The sequence below is a fragment of the Pelecanus crispus genome, chromosome 1 (genome assembly GCF_030463565.1).
Source record: "Pelecanus crispus isolate bPelCri1 chromosome 1, bPelCri1.pri, whole genome shotgun sequence".
NCBI classification, from domain to species: domain Eukaryota; kingdom Metazoa; phylum Chordata; class Aves; order Pelecaniformes; family Pelecanidae; genus Pelecanus; species Pelecanus crispus.
In genome coordinates this window covers 43,846,355-43,873,913 of record NC_134643.1, presented here as the reverse complement: position 1 = coordinate 43,873,913, position 27,559 = coordinate 43,846,355, and the positions used below count along the sequence as shown (strand labels likewise).

The following is a 27,559-nucleotide window of genomic DNA, read 5'->3' as shown; positions in this document are numbered from 1 at the left end:
ATGACTATACTTTTTCCATCACTCTGCACAGTTCAGAGTTCCTACTTGAAGGAATAGTGCCGCTTGAAGGAAAGGGGTTTTCTTTTATGACAAAGAAGTGCGGCATCAACACCATTGTGGTGGGTTGACCCTGGCTGGATGTCAATTACCCACCAAAGCCGCTCTATCGCTCCCCAACTGCACAGGGGAGAGAATATAGAACAAAAAAGCTTGTGGGTTGAGATAAGGACAGGGAGATCACTCATCAATTGCTGTCAGGGGCAAAACAGACTTGCCTTGGGAAAAATTAGTTTTATTACCACTCAAAACTGAGTAGGAGAGAGGAGTGAGAACATGTGTAGGGTAATGAAAAATAAAAAATAAACCTTAAAACACCTTCCCCCCACCCCTCCTTTCTCCCTGGGCTCAACTTCACTCCCAATTTTCTCTACCTTTTTAGCAAGGCCTGTCGTGAGAGGACAAGGAATAACGGATTTAAACTAAAGAAGAAGAGATTTAGAGTGGATATAAGGAAGAAATTTTTTACAGTGAGGGTGGTGAAGCAGTGGAACAGGTTGCCCAGAGAGGCAGTGGAGGCCCCATCCCTGGCAACATTCAAGGTGAGGTTGGACGGGGCTCTGAGCAACCTGATGGAGTTCAAGCTGTCCCTGCTCACTGCAGGGGGGTTGGGCTGGATGGCCTCTAAAGCTCCCTTCCAACCCAAAACATTCCATGATTCTATGATTCTATGGTTCTACCTCCTGCCCCCAAGCAGCGCAGGGGGACAGGGAATGGGGGTTGCGGTCAGTTCATCAGGCAAACCCCAGCTAAAACCAGGACAACTGTGAACTTCAGCAGCTTCCCCTACAGCGAGGCCTCTCCCTCCGGGCGCTCCCCCCAAAAACATTTTGGCTTTGCCCGCTGGCTGACATCGTGCCTTGCGGAGCGGCCTCCGGACCCTCGCTCCCCGCCTCAGCCGCGTCGCGGATCCAGGGCCCCCTTCAGCGACCGGCAGCCCGCCCACCCCCTCGGAGAGGGGGGGGGGGTGTCAGCCGCCTCCCGGCCCCAAATCCGCCGCCGTTCCCCTCCCCGGGGCCCGCCGCAGGCTCCGGGGCCCGCCGCAGGCCGCCGCGCCCGGGCAGCGCTCACGCCCGCCCGCCGCGGGGTGGCGGTGCCGCCGCCGGCCGCTGCCTGACGGGGCCGGATGAGCGGATCAAGCGGCGACCGGTAGCGGGAGGGAGCGGCCGGTGCCGTGCGGCGGCAGGCGGAGCCCGCGGCGGGAGGGGAGGGGTCCCGGCCGCCGCTGCCACCGCCCCCCCCCGGGCCGCCCCGCCCCGGTGCTTCGCGCCGTGCCTCCCGCCTGGAGCTGGCTGCGGGGAGAGGTGAGAAAGAAGCCGGCGGGGGGCTGCGGCCCAGGGCCTGCCGGGGCGGGGGGACCCCCGCCCCGGCAGGCCCTGGGCCGCAGCCCCCCGCCCGTAGCCGCAGCGGGTGGAGGGTGGCGACGCCTCTCAGGCCCCCGCCGGTGCTGCCGGGTGGGAGGGAACTTCTGGGACACCCCCACCCCCCCCGGGGTCCCCGCCAGCCCCTCGGCCCGGCGCCCACCCGGGGCGGGGGTGGTCGTGGCGGAGCTGCGGGAGCTCCCTTGCTGCCTCAGGCGGGCCGGGCCGTGCGGGTCGAGGCGTGGCGGGGTTCTGAAGGGCTCCGGCTTTATTTAAGGCCGATGGTGAGGGGCACCGGGGCGCCGGGTGCCTCGGCTTAGGGGTGTTTGAGGCGCTTCGCCATCGGCTTTGCTTGTCTTTAATTGCCTTGCTGGGGCCCGTGAGGATCCGCAAGCCGCGGTTTGGTAGCGGTGGCGTTAAGTACCGAATGCGGGTAAAATTTAGCTCCTTTGATTGTCGGTAACCTCCTTCCCCTCGCCCTGGGAAAATAATCTTCTGATTTAGCAATGCCCCAGGGGAATGAAACCTAAATCCCTATTATTGTCGCTAGTCCCTTACTGCTGCCAGCCGCTCTTCTGTATCTTTATTAGCAGGCCTTATAAATGGCTCGCTTCCAAAAGAGCGCATCGGCGGGTTGGCGAAAGGCGTTTCGCTTAACGCACTTGGTGGTAATTCAGATGAGCTTCGGGCATTTGCTTGCAATGATACTCTTCGTAAATTGTGCGCTACAGAAACGCTGTATAGAATTCCTTTTCCGAAAGGAGGAAAGCCGTCGATTCCTGTGTGTCGCTGAAGATGTTTCTAATGTGAGATATTGCTGCCTGTGTGAACGCCTGTCCAGACAAAACAGAGTGCTTGGGACTGAGGACAGGAAACCTTTTAAAACTGCTGATTTTCATCTGGAAGTTTTCTTAACTTCGGTCATTTCAACTTAATCGCAGGAAACGTAAATCTGTTTGATGCATTAAGTGTTAACACAGTTGAGGCCCTGCTGGTGCGTGTTTAACATCGACCTGATGTTCGAAGTTTGGAACAGACAGTAGTTGATAACTGAGTTGTTAGCCCGCAGCAAACGTTAGGGGCGGCAGGAGAAGTGTGTATGGAGTGTTGCTCCCCACTTGTCTTTGTCCGGCCTGTTCTCCAGCTAGTGAGAGGTTAGAGCTGGTATAGTACTGGCCTTAAATGAAGGGGAAAAAAGGAGAAGAACACGGTTTCACTTGTCGGCTGTCAAGTAGCTGTAGAAGGGACTGGTGAAATTCTCTGTGCGCTGTTTCATTTGGGCGTTCCCTGCAAACTTCTGAGGGTGTTTGTTGTTTTAGCCATGTACTAGTTTTTCATCAAAACTCCTGAGCTTTGAGGTGATTTGTGTTGTGAATATATGACTTTCTAAAACTAAGCTGTAGAGCCCTCCTTTCCAGATGCTGATTTAATGCAGTCTGCTTCAAAATTGGAGCTAGTTGAGAAGAGAGAGATGTGTGATTGTGGTCACTTGTGGGCTCTTTGGCTTTTTTTCTGTTGTGGAGTCGTGAAGATGTTGTACGTAAACTGAGTTTGTTGAGACTGATATAGCTTAGACCTAGCAATGAATAGATCTTTTTCCTACTTTAACCATGGGTCAGGGAAAGAGCTCCTTTTAAACATGCTGCTCTGTCAAATTAGTTACAAACTGACTTCAGTAAGGGCCATCCAGCTCATATTTCTGCCACAAGCATGAACTTCTGGGGTACTTCAAACTCTGGTTTTTAAATGCTTGTTAAAGCTTGTTAACTTTTACAACATAAGGAGGAATTTTCTGACATTGCGGGAAAAAATGTTGGACTCGTATGCTTTTTACAGGGAACTGAATCAGGACAGAAAGTCAGACTGCTGTGCTCCTGTTCTTTCATTAGTGCTTACGGTATTATCTCAGGGGTTTACTTCAAAGGGAAATAAAATGCTGCAATTAGTAAAAAGTAATTTGGGGGGAAAAGAAATTTATTGAAGACTGCTCTTTTTTAGATTTTTTTTGTTTTTTTTAAATTCTGTTGAAGTGATCAAGAACTGTCTTGGGTGATGCAGTACTTACCCCTTTTCTTTTGTCTGCTCTTACACTTTCAGATAAATGTTTGTGCAATTACCTAGTACAAGAAACTGTGCAGGTTTTCTATTCTGTGAAGTTGTGTTCCAGCCCCCTCTCCCTCCAGTAAATCTTTGCATGGAACACTCGGCCAGGTTTTAATAGACTGTGTCAAGTCAGTTATTAGGCTTGCATCTCTTCTACTACTGTTTTACCACCTGCACACCCCCCCCCCCCCCCCCTTGCATTTCCCACAACTTCTGTTTCCTTAAGCCTGCAGGGGGGTTTCTAAGGGTTTTTTTTCTCCCTTCTCCCTCCCCATGCTGTGAAATTTCGTCACTTTAGGCTGTCAAGTAATTTATCTGTTAGTCTCTTGGGCCTCTGTTTCTGAACAGAAAATAAACTTGTTGCAGAAATTACATGCCATCATATAGTTAAAACTTCCAATGGGCCAAGCAGTGTGGTTTGTTTTGGGGTTTTTTTTTTATTTGTTTGGGTTTTTTCAATGAATCTACATCAAGCTCTGGGTTACTCAAATTTATGATTAAACACAAAAGAACAACTTCTGGTTTTCAACAAACCAGAGAATTGTGAAGAGAGACAGAAAAAGACCTTCAGTGGAGAAATAGAGACAGCTGTTTTCTGGGAAACAGGATAGTCTTACTACCTAAAAGTTGGGTTTTTCTTCAGTATGTGCAATGTGATAGAAGCAGTACAAGCACAGAAGCTGATGATCCTATTCCCCAGACTGTGATGTGGAAGTCTTGGTCAGGTAAATTGTGGTTCAAAATACAGTATGCTGTTAATGAAGATCTTGCTTCTATGGTAGATGTACTCTTGGGGAGGAGGGGAGCGGTAGCTGCAAGCTTTTTGAGGTGAATATTTTTACAGTCCGTGTTTTTACAGGAAATGAAACAGCACAGTTCTTCACCTAGGCTGTTTTGGTGAATTGGTGAGGAAGTAAAAAAATACTACTTCTAAATCTCAAACAATTCTTTACTGAGTGAACTGTCTTTTTTTTTTTTTTTTCCCCTTCCCCTCCCATTCTGATGTGGTCATAATGATGTTGAATTAATAAAGCTTTTCTATTTTGTTAGCCTTTACAATTAACTTTTATAATAACAGGTAGTTGATGGCAATATAGTTCAGAAATGTATCTCTTTTTAAGATGCAAGAGGTGATGGGCACAGTCTTGGTAGTGTTTTGGGTTTTTTTTAAACAAACAAAACCCACAACAACAACAAAATGTTTTTTCCCAAAGGCTTTGATTCATTTTAGAGGACTCTTTCTGGATTTTGCTTGAGTGATTTCTTTTGCTGTTGTCTCGTTTTGGGTAAAGTTGATAACCTCTCTGTTTAACTTCAGCTTGTCAATAGTTTCCTTCCTTCCCTCTGCCGCTTACAGCTCTTCCAGTAGTAATACAGAGTGGAGAGTCATGCTCAGAGTCTGCAGCTGGAGCAATGTAAAGGGCTTTGTAAGCCTCTCGCTTTCATTGAAAACGTATGAGCAAATATTGAGACTAGTGTGACACTCACAAGTTTTCTCAATGTTGGAAGGTCTAATTGTAACCACAAAGTAGAAAAAATAAGTTATTTACTTTGAAAAGTTAACATTCGCTTTCATGATATTGGGAATTAGTAGAGGAGATATATTGTTACTGCCTTGTGGACTTACTTTGACCCTGGACTTGAAGAATCTGCGTCATTTTGGGGATGTTTTTATAAATTAACTTCTGATCAAGGAGATGGTTTCGCTGCCTAAGAAACTCCATTGGTTTCGACACAGTAGAAGCAGCTCTGTGTAGCTTTATCTTAAAACAAACACTTGGCCAGCTTGTGGGAGCAGCAAGTTGCATGCTTTTCTGGTAATTTGTCTCAATTAATTGATTTCTGTAATTTCATGCCATAGTAGAGGGACTTGGTGGAGCTTGATGTTTTGAGGACTGACATTGACTTTTAAAAGGAAGGCGTATGTGCAGTGTTGAACCCCATAACCTGTGTGAGTGATGTTTAGGAAACAGTGCTCGTAATAGGGCACTGATTAGCAGCAGATTCATTAGTCAGAAGTGTTTTGCTGAGAGTAACTGATTCTGGATTGTACACAGTCGAAATCCGGTGCAGTATTTTGCTATGTTTGTTATAAAACAATGTTTTATTCCATCTGTACTCTACAACAAGAAAATCTGTTGCAGATGTAATGTATATAGTAGCATAAGAAGCCTCCTGAGAGCGGCTAAAAGTGTTTGACAGATGGTAAGAGGCATTTGGGAAGTGAGACTTTCGTTTTGAGGAAGTGGCTTGGACTTCTGGTGTTAGGAGAAGAATAAATAAACCTCATTTTCTTCACACTCTTAATGGTGGGTGTGAGGTTTTGTCTCGGCTTGTTCCCTCAGCACAGGGTGCAGCACTGATCCTTCATCCACTAAAAATGTTATGTCTGTCTCCTTGGAAGTTCTGGTGGTTCTAGTGACTTTGACACAATGCAGGAGTGTGTGTATCTGATCTTCCTCTTTTTTTCATTCAACCCTTCATTCATCCATTGTAAAGCGTTCCTGTTGCATCTAAGCTTGGGCTGGTTCATATGCTATCTATGTGTTCATACATTTTCCAGTGCAATAATCCTGTCACCCAGTGTTTGTATTGTAGTACTGCAGAAGCTATTAATATGACTGTTCAGTTGAGATAAGGGAAAACGGCTTGTTTCTTCCAGAGTTATCTTTCACTTGCCTGCAAACTGAAGCCATAGCATTTTGAAGGTTATTTTAAAGACCAGCAGGTTGCTTTTTACAAGGCTTGGACTTGGAAGTGCAGCTATATTCCTGGTCCTTTAAACGTGTGAAAAAATATTTTTATCGAATTCAGTGTCCTTGCACAACTTTGGCAAGCATGCATATTGTAGGTGATTCACAGTTTTAGCTGTTTAGGGAATTATGCATCAGAAGAAAGTAGGTTGGTTTTAATACTCATGTGTTTGAAGCTGATAGTAAGCAGGTGGCCCAGTAAACTGAGTTGGGTACTTGACTGTGGCTGGGATTTTACTTATCTTAGGAATGCTTTATTTATCTTAGGAATAGCTTTAATAAATTAAAGGATAGTTTTCATCTCTCCTTTCCCCTCCAGAGTAACGAATAACACCTGTAAATGATTTAATTGACTCTTCAAATGGCAGAAGCATCATTCCAAACCTGGGTTTGTCTCATGTACAGTGGGTCTTTTTTAAGTACCTACAGAGCGCCTCATCTCAGTGGTTGACATATTTTTTCTCAAAAAGATGTTCCGTAGATGTTGTACTTCTTATAGATGGTTTGGAGACTTAAGACAAACAGCTTATTACTTATAACTAGATGATGCTACTAAAAAGAGTGTTGTGTTGTTGATACGAGATTTGCGTGGTAAATTATAGGTTCAGTTGGTGTCTGGTTCATGAGCTATAAAATATTTCTGGCTGCCTTCTAAAGGAGAAATGTGACATTTTAAGATTCATGAAACACTTATTGCCAGGTACACAGCAAGTTCCTTTGCTTGAAATTTTACGTGGAATTTTTGTTTCTAATTACTGTTAAGACATGTAGTAAAAAGGATGCTTTTACAGGCAAAGTGAGTACTTTTCTAGGTAAAACATGGGCAACATTTGCTTAAATATTGCATTGACTGGTCTCATTTTTTAGTTAATATATTCAGATTTTATGGTATTGCAGTCTTTGCAAATTTAAAAAAAAAAAGTATGATGATGCTGTATATCTGTGATTAGATACTCCTCAAGTAGCACTGAATTAAGAAACGTGTTTGCTTGAGAACTTAGCTTCCCTGGTCTAGTTGCAGTATAGTGGAAAAGCTCACTCAGTATGAGGACATGCAGTAATGGATATAAGCCCTTTTCAGTACTAAATAGCATATTTTTTCTTTGTTCTTGCATGCTAAATTCTGATGTAAATACCTGCTTATGGAGCACTGTTTCTTCTTTGAAGCAGGCCATGGCATGAGAGGCCCTCCATGGTCTCTTTCTGCAGGTGATGTAAATACTGTAGAGCAGATGCCTGGAGTGAGTGAAAAATACTGCTCTCGGATAAATCTCCACCAGTTTGTCACCCCCTGCTGAAGCAGTTCCTTCCAGACCGGTCTTAGAGGTGGCTGCCCGAGGGCCCTGGTGCGGCGTGCTCCTCCGTGCATGGGGACATGTGGTGGAAAGGAGCAGGGAAAGGAGCAGCGACCAGGAGTCTCGCTCCTGGTGCAGTGGGATGCCGGTGTTGCCGAGAGGAGGAGGCGGCGGCCACTTGCTCGCAGTGGAGGTTTTAGTGCGACTTGTGAACCTTTACGCTGCATAAAGCAAATACTGTTCTTAAACACAGAAGGGATAACTAGGATATTGTTTAGATATTAAACCAGTGAGTCTGCATAAACTGCAGTTTGTTGTTTTGCCGCTGTGGGAGTTGAATCCTGCAGCGCCATACTGTACCAGGAGAGTGGGTTTACCATTGTTCGCCACTGGAGAACTAGTCTAAGAGAAGGACTACAGCCCGAAAACAAATATTTAATGTGGCTCTAGAAGATCGCCAGCCTCTTTCTTTGTGTGACTTTACCTTTGTCCGATAAGAGCTCCATTATAAGGCTTTCGATGTAGGCAGTTTCTTTTGCATAAGTGAGACCTCTTATGGTATTTCTTTCAGTATTTTTTCCAGTGGAAAGCAGTCACAAGGACAAGTTTATTTGTGTCTGTGAACTGAGCTGAGCCAGTTTAGATACCCATTCAGAGTAGTGCAATCAACTGCATAATGCATGGAAAAGGTTTTGGTGGAAACAAATGTATTACGACTCAACGTATATAATGCAGTGTATGTTACCTGGGCCTGGCTCTGAGTGTGATTAACGTTTTCTCCCCCCTCATCCTTACCCTCACATGTTGTAGCATGAAAATGAGGCAGCTCATTTGCTGGGTGGATTAATTTATTTGTCCGCTCTTAGGCAGTTTACCATTGGTGTATCACTCCACTTGTAGAGAGGGACAGATAATCTTTGTGCTTCTTGTGTAGGAAGGTGGCAGTAGCGCCGACTCCTTGTCTGTATTGCCACCTGCACCCTGGCTGCTGAAGGTGAAGCTGCGTTTGTGCGTGTGCCTTACTGAACGTTGCCTCCCTGGAGTTACCATTGGGAGCCAAACTAAATGTAACTGCTAGGAGCCGTGCTGGGTGCAGGACCCGTTGTGGAGGACCAGGGAAGCTTTGTCTCGGGCTTTGCTCATTTCCAGGTGAAGAGAGCCTGTGAAGTCAAGCAAGCACTTTAGAAAGTGGACCTCTTTTCCCCTGAATAGGTGGGTGTATAATTTAATGTTTTGGAAAGAAGTCACCTGCTCTATGCTCTAATACGACTAGTGCTAGTGTTACATTGTTTTTCCAGTAGTCCTGGAAGCTGCTGCACTGAGGAACTGTGGGACACTCAAGATTACTGAATTATTCTTTTTTTTTAATAATCTAGAAGACTGAGTAACTTTAAAAAAAGAATATATACTTTAAGTACTTGAAACACGCTGATCTTATTAATACATAGTCCATGTATAAATACAGAATACAGTATCCACCAACATTAAGATGATGTGTATAGGATGGTAGCTAAGGGAAACTAACTTTTTCTAATATACTAGTCCTAGAAATATAGGGGTGGTCCCGAGTTGAAATATTAACATGATGAAAATGACAGAAATTGAAGAAAAGTGGCACAGCTATTGTTCCTTTTAGCAAACAGTCTTTGAGTAATTACTAAAATGTTTAATCCAAGTCTGGAGGAAACAAAGTCTGCGTAGAAGCTGAAGCAGAGTTAAAATAAAAAAAGCTTTAAAATGATTTGTTGAAGACCTCAAATAATAGCTAGTGTGATTGGGAGGAAAAACTGCAGAGGAAAAGTTCTGTAGACTTGGGTCAGAACCAGGCATCAATTCGGTGTGAATTCATTGTTCCTAACAGCTCAGTCTCTTTCCAGTTGACATTAGCATGTGGAGGTACAGCACATCAGCTAAGCTTTGTTAACAGTTTTTGCACTGTAAACCTGGGGCAAATGTAGTGATAATTTGGCTTTGACTTGTCTCTGTGGGCTTGTTACATGCACTAGAAAGCCAACATACATTTATTCTGAGTATGATATACCAGGTTGTATCTAATTTTGGATAATACGTAAAATTTTGCTAGTATGCACTGTACAGTTGAGTAACTGGTTATGCTGCAGCGGAAGTTAATGCAGAAATGCTCTCTTCCCTTAATGCTCATTCTTCTTCATGCTCTCTTCCCCCTTTGGGAGGGGAAGAGAGAGGTCTGTGCATCTGAAGAAGTCATTTAGGTCTTGTATTGGGTAGCCAAGATCCAAGGTCTACAAGAATAAATTTCAGGATCAGTAATAGCGTTTAGACTTGCATGATTTCCAGCTCACCAGATGCCAGACAATGAGTAAGTCTCTGAATAAGATAAGTGCTCTTCTGCTGTTTCTCTTTCTTGTGGGGAGAGCTTACAAATGTCCTGTGCTTCTCTGTGCTATTGCCTTCTTTTTTTCCCTTGGTCATACTGGTTTTCCAATTCGGGCAATGTCATGAAAGTTACGTTGATGTGGAGGAGGGGAGCAGAAGAACGTTTGAGTAAGGCTGTTAAATTCTTACCTGAAGCAGCAGGTAGCGTTTAGTGTGACTGAACAGCTGGCCATGCTTCTTGTAGCTTGACATCTAATATACTTAAGGTGGATCTAATGTGCATGTCCCTACCGGACGAGTATCTTTTGTGAGCGAAGGTGACTTGCATCACTTTCCTAACCTAATGTCATCTTCTCTGCCGATGTTGAGGTGGCCCTTTTGCTTCTCTTCTGCGTAAGTAGGATGGTGATGGCCTTCTGCTTGTTAGTTTTATTGAGGAAAAGACATCTAGGATTATTGTTTTCTTGTGATATGTGACCTGTCTGCTTTCTCCTGCAATTCCAGCTACACAACCTGTTCCAGTTTTGTTGGTTACTTGCCAGCTTTGTCCTGCCTTGGTCTTCTACACAGATCATGGTTAAATTGCTGCAGGGCATTTTCTGTCTCATTTCTTGTAACTCTAGGCACCATCTGACTCCTCATGACTTTATCTGTTTTCAGAAGATTATAGTTTTAGAAGAGGGCATGATCATAACCTTGTATTCCCTCCAGATAGCTCAGACACTGCGGAGAGCTACTAGCTGGGGGAGGGGATTGGGTGTTTTGGGTTTTTTTGAAGCAATATGCTTGCCTGTGTTATAGACAGTGGTATGTGCTGTCTATATGTGATACTGTGCCTATGTAGTATCTGCGTTACTTCAAGGACTTGCTTAACCTGTCAAACATAATGTGTGTGTGTGCATGTATGTATTTGTGTGTATAAAAGTGTACTAGTAATACATCAGAAACCGATAACCTCCTGTAAACTGCTAGCTGGCAATCCTCAGTGTAAGACTCTCAGATAGGTCTTCAGGCTATCGCAACAGTAGGGGTAGCTGTGACCTGAAGTCTTTCATGCTATTTGCAGTCTCCTTTAGAAAAAGAAGCTTTTTGCATGGATAAGCAAAGCAACTTTGATTAATCTGTAGATGCAAATTGTAGACTTTCAAGGTACCTCTTTGCTTTGATTATCATCTTTAAAAAAAAAAAAAAAGAATTCTAAATTGTGTCTGTACAATACATGAGAAGAAGTTGCAATTCTAAGCCAGTAATTCTAGCTTCAAATTTACACTAAAGATTTTGGTAGGCTGTCCATTATGACCTCTTAGAGGCTGAAAGATTCATGTAGCAGTATGTATTTCCTGTACTGAAATTACAATTTTGTGATGTTTCTTTTGTGATCAAATGAAAGTCTCATCAGTAATTAAAACGTCGTCTTTGTGATTGTAGAGAGAAGCCAATAAACTAACATTTGAATCTTGTTTTGCACGCAGAGTTAAGGACCCCATGCTAACCTATCTATAAGGATTTACTGCTCACTGTTTTTAAAAACACTGCCTCGATTCTAGCTTGCAAATAGGATAAGTTATATTTAACTGTCGCTAACCTGTGCTGCCTTGAAAAAGGACTAGATAAATCTTAATGCAAATAACTACATTAAAATACCAGTGATAGAAAATCATCAGGGGAAAATGCGGGCTTAAGGCCTGTGGTATTTACAAGCAAAAAGAAACCTCCTCTACACAAATGCTGATTTGAATAATGCACAAAATTACTGAGTGTAAGGAGAGGTTTTAAGATGGATTTTTGAAATCATCAAGAAGAATGAACGTTTTCCCTTGATGAAACAAGTTCTCTTTCATTAAAAAAGAAAGCCTGCTGAGGCAAAGAAGCGCTGAGTAGAAAGCTTATACATGCAAATCAAGGTAGAAAACAGAATGGAGAGTGACGAGCTGCCCTACAAAATAAGGGAAAAACTGGTGAAATATAAACCTGAGAGAGTATACAGATGAGTCTGTACAATGTCAGCTACTTGAATTAAATATTAACTATACAAGTTTACTGTCAGTGCTTTAAAGAACAGAGCTCAATATTCCTCTCTAGGCATAACAGGAATATTTTCTTTTAAGCTTAATAATCAGTTCCTTTCAGTGTCATCAGCTCCATTTGGTTCTCAGCTTGGAACAGGAAAGCATGCTTGCTTTCTATGTTAGCTAAGAATTGGTATAAGGTAATGAGGCCTATGATGTGAGAAGGTTTGGTTTTTGGTGGTTTTGCTTTGTTTTGTTTTTCTAAATTTGTAGGAGACCTGTGTCCTGGTCACTGTCAGATCACAGGTTACAAATTGTGCCACTTTGGTTTTCAGAGGCATGTTCTTGTTGAATTAAACCAAGCTTTAGTACTTTTTTCCCTGTCTTTGGCATATAAACAATATTTGTCTTCAGTGAACTTTAAGAAGTTGTCCTTGTATATCTTAACTGTTGATTTCCACTTTCTTCCCAAACAGAGTTTGATTTATATCAGAAAGAAGATTAAAGATCTAGTAGGTGGTCGTTACTTTCAAGCATAATAAATCAATGAATGTATGTTGTACCATTTATTGAGTATAAATATTTAATTTTTGTTAATAAAAAGTGACCAGAAGAGAATTTTTATGCATATTTTTTGACTATGTATTTTGTTAACTATCAAATAATACTTGATCCCTCTTTATGAAATGAAGAAAACTGGTTGTTTTTTGCTTATCTTAAGCCACTTTGTGACTGACAGATTGTTTTTGTAAATACAACCCACTTATGAACAGGACTTGTGTTAACTTGTAATGTAAATATACTGAAATAACTTCTGTTTTATTAATTGTCATATAAGCAGCATAGATGGAATCAGGGCATGAATAGAATAAGACAAAAGCGAACATCCAGCTGTACTGTTTCAGTTGCTGTATTCTGTGAATGCTTCCCCCTATCACTTGTAGTCTTTAATTCGAAAAGAGAAGAAATTATTTATCTTTACGTCCTATATAGATTAAATACTTGCCAATAGGAAGCTCAGAAAAATGTATTACAGATGTCACTCTACTTACCTTCCTGCATTGTAGTTCCTCTTTGTTCCTTTATGTGGATTTATTTCTGAACTCTGTTCCTTAATTATTCTGTATAATGAATTGTGGAGTCTTCCTTCCTCTTATTACAGGTACAAGAATTCATTATGCCTCTGAAATTCTTGCCAGCACAACAATACTCATGCTGTGGACAGTTAAAAATTGTATCTTTCTGTCTAATACATTTGTTTTTCAGCAGAACTCTTAGCGATTCCTTATGCATCAGGTTATTGAAGATCCAGCAGAAAAATTACACTACTGCATGGCTTAGTCTGCTTTTGGAAAAAGAGACCACTAACTCTTCTGTAACGCCGTGGTCACTCGGTATTGCTGAGTAGCAGCGGGAGGCTCAGGCCTCTCAAACCTCTGGCTCTTTTGGTGTTTTTTTTCAATTTTAAACTTCAGGAGGATAACGCTTGTTGCATCTTAAGTAAATAGCGTAAAGGGTAACTTGATTGTGTGTTGTTCATGAGAACTGTAGACTAAAGACAATGAGTTTTTAATTTTTTTTAAAATTCTGAATGCAGGATATTGTCTGGCAGTTGACCTTTTGTGAAGATGGTATGTACAAAAGCATTTGTGCTGGCAGGCACGGTAGAGGAAAGGGAAACTAGAGTGACAGAGACCTGACACTACTCTCAATGTATAGAGTCCAAAAGTGATAGCTGAAACATGTCTGAGATATTGCACAAAAGTCTAAACTATTACTCATTGTAAGCATTTTTTTAAACCCACAAAAATGTCTACAGAAATGCCTATATATCCAATCTTAGCAATCAATTTAATTTCATTAGGTTTTTTTTTTTTACTGTTAGTTTCTTGTAGGTGATTAAAAAGTAAACTGCTTGCTTAGCAGATTTCTGTCTTAAAAATGCAGACTTAATAAGCTTGGGATGTCTCTCTTGCAAGATGAGTAGCATCTGTTGTGATTTATACGGCTTTAAGGTGTTGGGGGAAGTGTTGTAGAAGCAAGCTCTTGACTCATAGAATGATTTTTCTGAATATAGTTGGAATATAGTTTAGTGCCTTGACAGAGATGATGCTTGAATTTGAGCCTCTAACTGAAATGTTGGATGGCGTGAAGGAAGGGAGGTGGTTTTTTGGTTTTGTGTTGTTTTTTTTTTTTTCTTTTCCCCCTGGTGTTTTCATGACTTGTAACTTGCTATAGCTGACATTCCACAGCCTGCACTGTGTGTTCTGTGGCAGGGCAGCCCAGACAGCAGAAATTCTAGACTAGTGAAAAGTAATTGCTACACAAGTTTTATGTCAGTGAAAACTTGGAAAAAGACCTGAGTGAAGGAAGGTGTGTGTATGTTATCAGGGTTTTAACTTGCAATCTGAAAGCCCTCACTGAATCCTCACCCCCTTCTCCTGTGTCAGGGGTCCACAGAGTTGAGTCTTGGAGGAGAAGAGAGGATGGGGCTACACTTAAGGGTGCAGTAGATACAATTTTCTGACTTCACTCAGCACCTGCCCTCTTGTGACACAACGTTGCTGTTGCCATCCATATGGAATGAAAGCCTACTTTAGCTCTGGCAGGCTTATTCTCTGTCCTGTTACAGGGTCATGTTTGCTTGAAATTTATTCTGTGTTTTTAAAAAAAATAGCATTTTTTAATTTCCATGTTTGTCCTGTTGCTCTGTGTCATTAATCGTTTCAGTTATACTCGTCTGATGCTTTTAAATGCCTTTTCTCCATTCCAGCTTTATTCTCAGGTTTCTGCTTGGATAACCATGTTGTTTAGCATCACACCCATCACACCTATGATTAGCATCATACCTTGCATTACCATCTTCCATGTCCATAATAGTTTTATCTTTAGCCCCATGCACCTCTCTCTCTCTTCTTTCACTTAAGCAGATAGTAGCATATTTGTTTTTCTTCTTGGCTGCTATCCTATCCGTCTTAGCAACTCAGAAACCTAGTAGCATTCTTCTGTGTTTCTTTACTTTCTCTGGAGAAAAATACAGGTGTTCACTGATTTGAGCTTGCCAACATACATGCATATTTTGCTGTTGTGAAATGTTAAAGGTCTCTGCTTGAATCCTGTGTGTGGCAATCTTTGCTGCTTAACTTGCAAAGGTCATGCTATTGTCACAGTGTGGGAGAATGCAGCGGAGGTGTTTATGTCAGGAAGTATATCCTCCCTCCCCAAACAAATTACTACAAGCAAAAGCTGTACAAGCAAAAATAGTAACACTCTGCTCCTCCCAGTACTGTGTCCAGGGAGGTTGTTATCGGCATAAATTTACTTGCTAGGACCAACACTTATAGGAGCCAAAATGCTGATACTCTGGTGGAATGCAGTGATACCGGTCTGCTGTCCATTGCAGCCTTGGACTTTGTTATATATGCAGGCTTAACGAAGATGCCGTGTTATTGTGTCTTGGCTTCTGCTCCTCCTTCATCACCGTTTCTGCTGTCTCATGCCTCTTGTAGTTCCCAGCAAATATTTTGCTGAGTAGTGATGACAGTAGTTTTGATCTTAAGAGAAGCAGGCTGTCCTTTCTCATAGGACATGGGAGTGCCAGTCTTTTATGAATTCTGATTTGTAAGCATTATGACAAGAAGCTCTCATGCTTGGTGTCCTGGGAGAACCTGTTTCAGCTAGCATTTATGTACTTAGCTTGAGGTGTGTAATGAGGCTGACAGCTAGGAGAGAGTTTTTAGCTGGGGGAGCATTGAAATTGCTGTTGAGGTGGTTCCCAAAACTGTTGACTTGCTAGTGACTGAGCCATTTTTCTACCCATTATGAAATAGATATGAACCCACCATGATGGCGCATGGGATGTTCATAGTTGTGCTCTTAATTCAGTCTGTGCAGCAGAATCTGTAAGAGTTGTAGCAGTGGGATGTAGCATAGTTGCCTTTTCTCAAAGAACTCCAGTTAAAATTTTAGGAAGAAAGGGAATTACAGGTCAAGGCAGTATATGCCTGAATACATGTCACTGATGATTTCCAGGAGTGAGGGGTGGTTCATTTTTGTGAAGCTCGTGCCACGCCTGTCATGAAGTGGGCAAAGTCTCCTTTCAGACAAGAGTGACTGCTTCTGGGACGTTCTGCACAGAAAGCTCGTTGCTGGCGGACTAAAGCCATCTTAAAGGAGTTGGAGAGATTAGTGTGAAACTCAGGTGTTTGCTGTGTTGGCCACTATTTTCTGGAAAGTCCGTGCCCTGATTCCAGGCAAATTGGAAGCCCAGAGGATCCAGATGTACCTCCTACATCAGAACAGCACTGTCTAGTCAGGAATTTGAGTCTATTGCAGAAAACTTATTTTGATTTTGGTCAGCTGAAGTAAAGTGTGTGTGTGCTCAAATCCCATACACAGGAACAGTTTATTGTGGGACTGTGTTTTAAGGGTGTTATCTCACTTGCAGTGACTTAGAATTTTTATGTTTAATTGGCATTATGGTACACGTCTTTAGTCAGCTGAGAAGGGACCAATATTTTGTTTTTCAAATTAATACATCTTGCATACTTTCTTACTCTGTCCGGTATGTTCTGCAAATGCTTAAGCTGAAGATTCTTGCAGCAACCTTACAGGATATTCTCTATATTGTGCTACTTAACCCCAGGTTAAGGTAGAGAGCTGAGCTGTGTAAAATACTGCCATCTACAGCATGACTAGGTGCAAGAGCTGTCAAGAGTAACTTACAGGAGTTAAATGTTTGAAATATGTCTTGACATGAAGATGACTCTGACTTTCAGCCACCTCATAAAGGGTCTGCTTTCAAAATGAATAGCTAATTCAAGCATGTCTAAATACCTGAACAGATGCTTGTTAAGCAAATGTATTGTGTATATTTGAAAATAAATTAAAAAAAAAAAAATTAATGCCACTGAACTCCAGTAGTGAATGAAGTTATACTAAGATATAACATACAGATCACTGGAAACAAAACTCTGATGATAAAACTGAGTAGTAACTATACAGCTCAGATTGACTAGAGAACCAGAAATCACTTTACGTACTTTCCCTTCTGTTGAAAAAGAAAAGTTATGTTTCTATCTAGTGTTTTACCTGGAAAAAAAACCCCATGAATTTATTTGCTCTGACACTAAACACTAATAATGATGATTAATGTGAAGGAATAGATGCAACAAGAAACTATAAGGAGATGCAGATTTTTCTTCTGTTGTCATGATGTGACAGCCTCCTATACAGAATAGCATGGAAAAATTGTAATGTTATTAAAAGAGCAGGGTTTCACACCTGGCTTAAAATCTTTTGGTATAATATGAATTTCAAGTTCAAATGGGAAAGTGTGGAAACCAGGAATGATAGTAGTAATCTACTTTTAAGCAAAGCTACAGGGTGCTTTTGGTTTGCACCTGTGACAGTATTTGTCATGCAAAATAGCGCTTGTTCAGAGTCTGGATACTCTGAAAGGCTCTTGTAAGTGGCTGGACGTTGGTCTACCCTAATCTTTTGTTCCTTTCGTTATTTAGGGGTGTGACTATAATCTTCTATTCCCTTCATTATTTAGGGGTGTGGTAATAGAATACCATAGAGATTGCCCCAGCTGCAACAAAACCAAGGGGTTGAAAAGAAACCTGATCATCAGCTAGAGAACCACATGCATCTGAATTTCACTGCAGGTCAACTTGATTTTTTTCTTTTTTAAGAGGAAATACGATACCCATTGTATAGTTGCTAAAAATGCTTTTGTCTCAACAAGGAAGAAAAATTTAATATTCAACAAAATGTTTTAAAAGTTCAGAATCACTTTTCATCAGTCTAGAGTACCTTGTGTGTCTAAACTGGAATGCTGTTACTCTTAGAGATATTCTTGAAAATGGGCAATTGTTTGTAGTGTTGTGGTATTTCTTATTATTTTAAAGACAGTTGGATTTACAGAGGCGATCTCCAAGGACACTCTGCCACTCTTAAATGTGCTTTTATATTTTTTAATGAAGCTTTCAATATGTAGGCTTTTAGTTGCCTGTGAAGTCTGTCTGAAGCCTTACCTTGCAATTAAGCATGGTAGCCCAGGATTTTCCTTGCTTTTCACATCTAGGAAAGAAGCAGTTAGAGAGAAAAATGAGAATTGCAGGTCCATCTGCCTGTCTAGTCGTTCTGCTAATTTGAAAATGGCAACCATAGAAAAAGCAGGTTTGGCAACATAAATTTTAAATAGCTTTCCTTGTCAATACTCGATCCAGAAGGCAGAATGCATAAGGGTACCTTAGTGGGGGAGAGTGAAGTTAAGCTGTGTGGATGTGATGTGCTGTGCAAGCTGTGAATGAGTTCTGGGCCATATTGATATGATTAATATCTATTGTTATAGATAAGCATGAAAAGGCAAAATCAAACTTCATAGTCCACCTAGCTCGTCTTTATCCTTTGTTTCTGTGCCTAATTTTTTCTGTTAAACCTTCAGTTTTGCTAGGATCAAAGGGTTCCCTTCATCAACCTTAAATGTTTCAGGGTCTTCATGGAGAATTGAAGAATTCTTCAATTCTTGTTAAAATGTGGTTTATTTATGAATTACAATTTTTAGTAAAACAGCTAACAGATCCTTGACAGTGTCTAAGGAGACAATCGTGCTTTGCTTTTTTTTTTTTAATTGAATGCAGTATGCCATTCTGCAGTCCCAAAGTGGATAGACTGCTTAGCATTTTAATTGGTTTTCAAGCTGAATTCAGCTTTAATGTTCAAGGCCAAAGACAGGGTTATGAAGGTTAATTGTACTTATCAACATTTGGAAACAGTGGATTCTCATTGTATGTGAAGTGTTGGCACAGTGCTTTTCTCCTGGGGGGAAAGTGGCTTATTACTTCATGATGTAACTGGAATGCTTGTGTGCTTATCTTGGGTAGGTGGTTTTGATGGAGAGGCTTCTCAGTTATTTTACAGTTCAGTGCTTATAAATGGCATTGAAATATTCAAGTGGCTATTCACTTACAATCTGGATTTTATGAAGTTAGTAGCACTACTGGAGTTACCAAGTCTTAATTTCGTGTTCCATGTGTGTTGCAAACAACCTGGATATGAAAAAGCTTAAGTTATGAATGTCACAGACTTTCTAAAAGCTGTCATGGGAGCGTAAAACATGCCATTGCATTAAGAACTACTGGCTTATTGCATTTATTTCTCAAGCTGTGATCATTAAGAGGAGAGGGCAGCTCATCCTTCTCTGAATTCTGTTGAGGGCTGCAAAATGAAGGAACAAAATCCTTTCTTATGGGAGAGATTATGCATGCCTAGGTGTTTTTGAGAATAAGGGGCTCTGCACACTTCTTGCTTTCATTGAAATCAGTATTACATGTGCTTTTGCTTGACAATTTTTGGGGGAAAAAAAACCCAAACAAGCCAACAAACCTTTATTCTCCCACGTGTTCATTATGAGACTACTTGGAGAAATTAGAGTTTTCAAAAGTTAAAGCCTCTAGTTTTAAGTACAGTGTACCTGCTGAAGTTTGCTGTTTGTATCTGTGACCACTGGTTTTGGATATTCAGTCTGGGCACTCAGTTAAGAATGGATTGAAAACGCAAGACATGAGATTTCCCCGGTCTCCCCTTTTAGCATAGCACACGGTTGGAAATGTGTAGGACCAGTTATTCTTACAGCTATTCCTGCAGGAAATCTAAATGGGTACATTCAGTTTTCTTCCTTCTGACATGGCAGTGCGGTGTGTAAAAATGAGCGTCAGAGATGGGATGTGTTGGGACATATGTTTCTGTTCAGTTATAGCTCCGAGACCTGAGCTATCGCTGTCTAGCTCCGTTTACATCATGAAGCATGGAAATTAGTGGTTCATTCTTTCCCTGAATGCTAGACTTTGAAATACATGCGTAAGCTGCCTTCAAGGGAATAAAACGTGTAACGTGATACTTAGAGGTGTAGTTAACTGCTGTGGCAGAGATACAGGGTATTGAATTGCTTTATGCTAATATTATCTTGTTAGTTAAGCTAGTGTTATCTTGGTATTGTGTGTGATTTTAAATGTGAAAGTAAACTATAGACTGCTATTAAACTGATAACTCTTGTCAGTTCCAGTGACAATATTGGAATGAGGTAATGCCGTGAAGGGAAGGATGTAGTTTTTCTCTTCTAAAAAATAAATGCATTCTGTCTTGGAAGCATTCTTTCCCTTATTTATTTATTTCCTTATTTATTCACCAACTGCATTTCCTGAAGCTCACAAGTGTTGCATCCTTCCTTCCAGGCATTTGGGTCTGTCTTCTGTTTGTCCCTGGGCTCCCAAACTGTGTGATGTCTCACACAACCTGCACCATGCTGTTCTGCCTTCCCTTAACTAGCTGAGTATTGAGGGGATGGATAGAGGATGGTGGGGAAGCAGGATTCAAAACTTCGTATCATGCAGTCCTATGGGATTGCACAGCTGGGAGGATAGCATTCATCTTAAATCACATGCTCAAGCTATCTGATGGGCCCATTAACCCATTTTATGGGAAAGAGAATTCCCAGTACTTGAGTAGACTGGAAGGGGCAGGAGGAGGTTCCTTGTGCATTCAGTATTTGTTTGGTCCTGAATTCTTTGTCCAGGATGCTAGGTTTTTTTCTCTCTTTGTTTTCTTCTCTGAAGCATTTCAAAGAACTTCCAAGGAAGTGTCCAGACTTTGTTTTCCTGGCTGTGCTGTGTGAAGTGATCTTGCAACCACTCCCTGGTTGTCAAGGGACGGAACCCTGTTGTCCCAACTATGACACATACTTTCTTTTCTGTTTGAATGAATTTAGTATCTTCTATATTGGTCCCTGAAGCAGAATGTTAAATGTACCCTGATAATGTGTGGTTCTTGCTACAGAGGATCTTGGTGTCTCCTCCCAGTACCGGGAGCAAAAAGCATTCTGCTCTTCAGAAATGGGATAGCTTTGGGAACAAATATGTTTAACTCCTGTGCTTGAGGGCTGGCTTTGAGTTGCGAAAGGCTTGGCTTCTATTTTCAGCTCTGGCAAGAATTATTTTTATGTAAATTGCTTGTTTATTGTTGCAGATAGTGTGAGCAGTTACCTAACTTAGATTAGGCAGTAACATTGAGCTAATATTGAGATATTGAGGACTATGAATTGCAGGTAAGTTGGCACTTGATTACACTTACATCTCTTCCGTAGCTGCTTGTTGTGGCAGGCTAGGTGCTTCTCATCACCCAAAGAAATGTCATGGGGGAGCATCTAATTTGTTGAACAGAAATGGGTGGGGAAACAAGAGGTCTAGTGCTAGGTCACTTGCCAAGCCTGCAATGTGACAATATTTTACAGTTCTGTGGATCAGGTTATATTGTTTAAATGCTATTGGTTCATCCTCTTAAACTAAAAGCTATGTGAAATTCTTGCAGCAGTTACAAATCCAAGTTGATCAGCAGTTAGCTTCAGAAGCAGTAGCTTCAGAAAGACAAGCTTGAATGTTTGGTGCTAAAAGCACTAGTCCTTGTTAAGCCTGTACATAGGCTATTTGAAATATTTGTTTGTGACTTAAAAAAAACCCACAAAACAACAAGAACGGAAAAACAAGAACGGAAAAACACCCACGAAAAAACACTTCCCCCACCCCCAAAAAACCTCCGAAAACCAAACAAAAAACCCAAACAAAAAACCAACCCCCCAAAAAAACCTGTGAAAGATCATGAATTGCAAACATGTAGAATAGCACTGACACCTAAAAAAACAGAAATAAGGTTCGTCAGCTCATTTTAATTAGGCAAGCAGTAAAGTGAAAAAAACCTAAACTTGGCATAAACAATGGAAATCTAAATTAGACTTTCTAAATCTTTTTAATAAACCATGATGTGTAAGCCAGATACTATCGCTGCCTGTTTGAACCTGCTGCTACTTTAAGTTAGAATTTCTAGGGTTTTTCCTATTGCAGTAGGCTTCTCTGACCTTTTGTTCTTAAACTCTCATACAGATATCCTGTGTCTTAAAATTGTGGAAACTACCGTCTAGCACTAGCCAAAAGAAATCCAAATGAAGGCCATCTCTTATGTCATCAACTCTATTTTAATATCTTTGCAGCAGTGTCTCTTCTTGATAAGACAACTAAACTGTACATGAGAATAAACATTAGGTTCCTGTTTGAAATAGCCACCATGTTTAATCCTGCAGAAAGTCCTTCTCATAAAAACCTCTCAAACACAATATAACTGTATTGCAGTCAGGCACAGCTTGGCTGAGACTTGTTTGTCTGTGTTAAGTCTTCTTTCATGTTTTTAACATTAGAACTTGCATTGATTTTTCTATTTTATGTATTTCACGTTAGAGCAGAAATTAGGATTGTAGTTACTGTCTTAGCTGAGTCCCTGTGAAGTGTGTTCATGGTTCTTATTAGCAGGACCCAGAGAGGTAATCTCAGTTCTTTGGTGAAACTAAGCCATTGGGCTATAGAAAAGTGATTCTGTACTGGTAGGTCTTTGGGAGCTCCAGATGAGGAAAGATGGTCTATTTTATTCACTTCACATTAACGCTGTAAACTAGTAGCCTGTGGTCCAGTGTTATTTCTAAATGAATGCACTTAAATGGCATCACAGTAAGAATTTGAATCGTTGTATTCTTCTTGGGCAGCTCTTAGTGAGTCACCTAAGTCATATTTTGAGATTTCTTTTTTTTTTTTTTCAGTGCACAGAACCAACTGCCTTCCCCCTTTATGAAACTTAAGGTATGAAAATTTAAAAGAGCTCTTAAGTTGTATTTCACCTTTAAAAGTGAGTTAGCCATCCTTTTCAGTTCTGAGAAGCAGCAAAATGCACAGTGCAAAGGAAAGATTAAAAACCTAGTAAAATTGCCACTAGGAAAATTGGTCCTTTGCACTGACTCAATTTTGGAGGTATATTATTTGTCCTATGAATTTGGTTTTCTTCTTTTTGCTGTAGATGTGCATTAAGATGATTCTCTTCCCCTTCAACTCTCCCTCTATTCAACAGTAACTGTTTATATTGCTTTGAACTTGAGAACCCTAGTCACATTTGGATCAAATTGAACTCGATAGCATACAGCTATGGAACAAAAGGATAGTTTGTACTCGATGTAGCTTACAGTCAAACACTGACATTTACTCTTCAGTTAAGAGATACAGTAAGAATAGCAAAGATCAGTATCTGCTTTGGTTAGCTATTGTAATTTCTGGGAAGGCTATGGTGGAACCTCATGTGGTACCAAAAATCTGATAGTGTAGGTCACTTGTAGTCACCTCCTTACACGTTCCTGCTCTTTTGAAGGTGTGTGGGTTTTGGGGTTTTTGGGTGGTTGTTTTTTGAGTATGGTCTGTCCTGCATTCTCTGAGCTTTGACCTTTACGGCTGGGTGATTCAGAGGGTACGTATAGCTATGAATGTGGTATTAGTTTGAATTTGCTTTAGTTGCTTTGGATCTGTGTCCATTGTCAAGGAATGTACTGAGAAAGATTTGATCAATTTTGAGGACAGTCATCCCATCCCTCCAGGTGTATGTAACTCCTGCACAGATGAGGGAGAGATGGTAGGTGAGAAAAGGTGGTGGCTCTCCTTAAGCAGAGGACTGTGTAGTCTTTTCGACACAGTCTTGGAAAAATGTTCTTGTCCGTCTGCCAACAACAGAGACTTTTTAAATGTAAATGGTATTGTAATATGAGTAATACATGCTCTAATGCCTGAGATAATATGGCATTTTAACGGTGTTAATATGTCCTTTTAAAACCGCAAATTGTTTGTAAACTCTTAGTAAGCAAAATGTTTTACAATGACTGTCTGACCAGGTACAAATTCTGAAATTGTGACAAGCTGGAATCCTGCTTGTATTTGCTTAAGTCAGCTCAGAGAGAAGCAATGTAGGAAACCAGCTGCAATAGCTTTTGATGTGGCAATGAACTGTCTGCGTGATGGTGCCTATCTGTCCAAGCAAAGTCACTGCAGTTACTGAAATGCAGAAACTTTACAGTACTTTAAGGTAACTTTTTACTCTATTTGCAATAGGTTAAGAGCACTCATCTAGTCACATATAGTTCATCTGGCAGTTGGTAATTCACTGATCTGCAATAGTATGATTACTTGCAATCATTTATATGTAATGTCAGAATAGCTCTCTGGAACTTTATTCCTTATGAAGTCAATTGTATTCTTGACCTGCACATGAGACTTAAAATATTTCTGTATCTATGATTGCATTATAACCAAGATGTTTAGGGGGCTTCATCACTGAAGATAGTATTCTGCATCATTTGAAGTATTAAAGTAGACTTTTTCAGCATTCCCTTATTGAGGCTTTTTCAGCACAATGAATTAGTTCTTATATGCTTAAAGTGTTTTTCATAGGCTTGAAATAGTAAGTGTCCTTCCTGCACACACCCCCCACCCCCCTCTTTTTTAATGCTTTGACTCTGTATTTGACAGTAATGTCTGTCAAGGGGAAAAGAGAAAAATGTTCCTTTTAGGAAAATCAAGGTTGGTTTTTGTTTTGGAAAGTTCCACACAGAGGAAATCCAGATCTATCTCATGTCTCAGGACAGCAACTGATTCCACTTTGGCATCAGAAATGGAAGGACTTGTTCTGCCACCTATCCATCTCGTCTGCGGAAACATCTCTGCTGACTTATCCTACTTTTTCATTTCAGAAAAACCTTTAACAACAACATTGCTTTTCCTTTTGCCTTGGCTTGTCTCCCTTCATTTCCTGCGGTAGTTTCCAGTTGGTGTTGGGCGACTCTGTAGCTGTAGACATAGTCCATGCTTGCACAAACTGTTATGATTGGAATGGAGGTGGGTTAAGAGGTAGCCCTCAGCTGTTCTTTACCACTGCAGTGCCAGGCCTGTAAGCAGAAAGGTAGATGCAAAGTCCCATGGCTTAGCTCAGTTTAAATGATCTGTGTTTTGAGAGTGTCTGGTTTAAAATAATTTGCAATAGTGGGTGTCCCTCTGACAGAAGGGGGTTAGGGAGCACCTGCACAGACAGGCCTGTGGGCAGGTCAGAAAGGCAGCAGCTGCAGTGGGGAAGGCAGAGGCAAGGACCACGTGTGGAGGACTAGTAATCTCTTAACCCCTTTCAGCTGTGTCTAGAGGAGCATGTCACGCTGCAACTTCATACAGCTGCCAACATGAGAGATGAGAAAACACAGGGAATACCAGCTGGCCTCTCATCACAGTGTAGAACAACTTTTTATTTTACTCTGAGATATTTAGGAACATCTTGGCTTCTAATGCAAACCTCTAGATGAATATGAATTGACTAGATAGATGGGGGGGGGTGTGTGTGTGAGGCTATTAGTAGCTATCTTTACAGTTGTGAAAGAAAACTTCCAACACTGTTAGAAGAAAGGCAGGATTCCCTGACTTAAAATGCTTACATTTGTCATGTTGCTTTCTTAAACCTTTTTTAGTTTGTCGGCTCTGGGCAGGAAAAACACAAGGCCCAAATAGCAAATTTTTCTTTGTGTCTGGGGTGGAGTTGAAATCAAAACAGTTTGCAGTGTGTCTAACCATTTAGTCTGACTGCATCTTTTTTTTTTTTTTTTCTTTTTTTCTTCAAAGGCTGTTGTTGACCAACTTAACCTTGTTTAAAGAGTGCTAGTATTGATACAAGTATATCTGCTGTAAGGATGGTTTGGCATCCACTTGGTTATTTTGCTGGTTGGTACTGCAGGAACTTGAAATGTGAAATAAAATGCTAGATTTGGCTATGTAAGGTTTGATTGAATCTTCTTTTCCTGCATCATCACAGCAAAGCAGAACAAATCTTTTGAATATTTTATGAAGCTTCATAGGTGCTCTCTGGTTCAAGCTTAATAAATGCAAAGAATTTAATGATTTAATGCCTCTCTTGTTCTTATCCTCAAAAGTTAGACTGAGCCCTAGATAAAATTGGCCTGTAGAGGCAAAGTGCATAATGGACTAGGTAACCAGACACCCTGATGTGAAGAAATAACCATTTTTAGTATTGAGACCTCCAGCTCCTTTGGATTGTGGGAGCAGTCTTGCAAAATACGCATCATGAAGACTGAGACAGGCTGGGGAGCTCTGAAGTGCATTTTAATGGCCAAAGGGCTCCAGAACACTTGGGACTTGAGCTTTGAGAGGATGCTGGGTTTTAGTACCTGGAGGTGACTCTTACTACCCCTTTCGTACTCTGTCATTTTTGTCAGGACAAGTTTACCTGTGGGACACCTGTTTAAGGTAGTAATTTATTAAAGTTGCAGTGGCTGTTCAGAAGTTTTCTATCCTTTTCTTGGCATTCAGTGCCATCTGTCACTCTCAAAAGATAGCTGGGGTATCTGAACTATGCTTCTGCTTTCCAAGCTTTTTCTAGGTGAGAGATATTTTCAAGTCTTGTTCTTAAGCACTTCAGCTTTTCTGGACTTCCTCCCCCCACCTTGAAAACAGCAATTCAGAAACAGAGGAAACATCTTTCTTTGCACGTGGACTGTTTATTCAGGAAATGAGAAGACAGGTGATGAAACTCGGGGTGGAAGGAAGCATTTCATAAAGGTATATTTGGTGGCTGATAGCATTAAGTGATCACAGTATGCTTGGGGGACACACATGAGGCAGTTGTTGAGTCTGGTGTGGTTATGCCTGTAGCAGACGTTTCAGCATTCAGACATTGCAGTTCAGAGTTAACATAACTATGCAGTTAGTCATCTATGACTTTCCTTATATTATTACTGGGTTTGTCAAGCTCTCTTATTTGGCCTGACTTCACAGCAGAAGGAATTGAACCTAGAGATTTACTCAGCTTTCAAATTTCTCTTCTAGAATTGCAGAATAAAACCTCTTCCTAGTTCTTCCAAGTTCTTGTTAGTGTGTAAGATGCTCTAGTTTGAAAGTTGAGAAAAATTTGCGATCTCTTTGTTTACCAGATCTTTTGCTGAATCTTTTGACCCTGTTGGTTCCACTCCATTTTTACCAGTAACTCAGCTTCAGTTCCTGCTTTCTCAGAACTGGTCTTAACAAACACAGGGTCCGTGGTGTGTGGTGACATTGTGTCATGTGCAAGAAGCTGGCCAGATCTGTAGCTTGTTAATGAAGTGTACTTGGTGTGTGGACTCAGGAACCGAGACACACAATCTGTGGCCTTGTACTACAACGAGGGAGCTGTACTTCTCTGGTGCACTGGATTCAAAGAGCCTTGAAAGTAAGACATGTACTTTTATTACCTTCTGTGCTATTGCTGCTCCCCCACTGCATGGAGCAAAGTGAAAGTGCCTTCACCCTGTCATGTGACTTCTGAATAACACTTAAATTATTTGAGAGCCTTGGTTTGATCACCCTAGTTACATTTAGGATGTAGATTTCCTTTAATCTCTTAAAACTGATCATATCCCCATTAGCTCTTAATTTTTATGAAACTTGTTGTTCTTTTTTTTAGCACTTAGATACCTTTCTCAAGGATTTTACCTTAAACTTCCTTATGGACCTTATTGAAGTGAATGTGCTGATAACCACACCTGAGAACTGCTTATCTAGGGGTCACCTGGTGATCCTGACAGGCAGTGAGTTGAACATGAGCCAGCAACGTGCCCTTGACACAAAGGAGGTGAATGGTATCCTTGGATGCATTAGACAAAGCATTGCCAGCAGGTCGAGGGTAGTAATCCTTCCCCTCTACTCAGCACTGGTGAGGCCACACGT

General features: G+C 41.1%; 1 protein-coding gene across 4 annotated transcripts in view; it reads left to right on the top strand.

The window, feature by feature from the left end:
- Nucleotides 1-1,315: 1,315 nt before the first annotated feature.
- Nucleotides 1,316-27,559, top strand: part of OSBPL8 (oxysterol binding protein like 8) — a 96,002-nt gene continuing 69,758 nt past the window's right edge. For 3 of the 4 annotated variants that reach the window (XM_075724988.1, XM_075725054.1, XM_075724807.1), the window contains exons 1-2: nt 1,316-1,361; nt 22,582-22,621. The gene's annotated coding sequence lies outside the window, so the exon portion shown is untranslated. The remainder of the gene's footprint in view (nt 1,362-22,581; nt 22,622-27,559) is intronic. The other variant, XM_075724851.1, reaches the window with a different exon arrangement.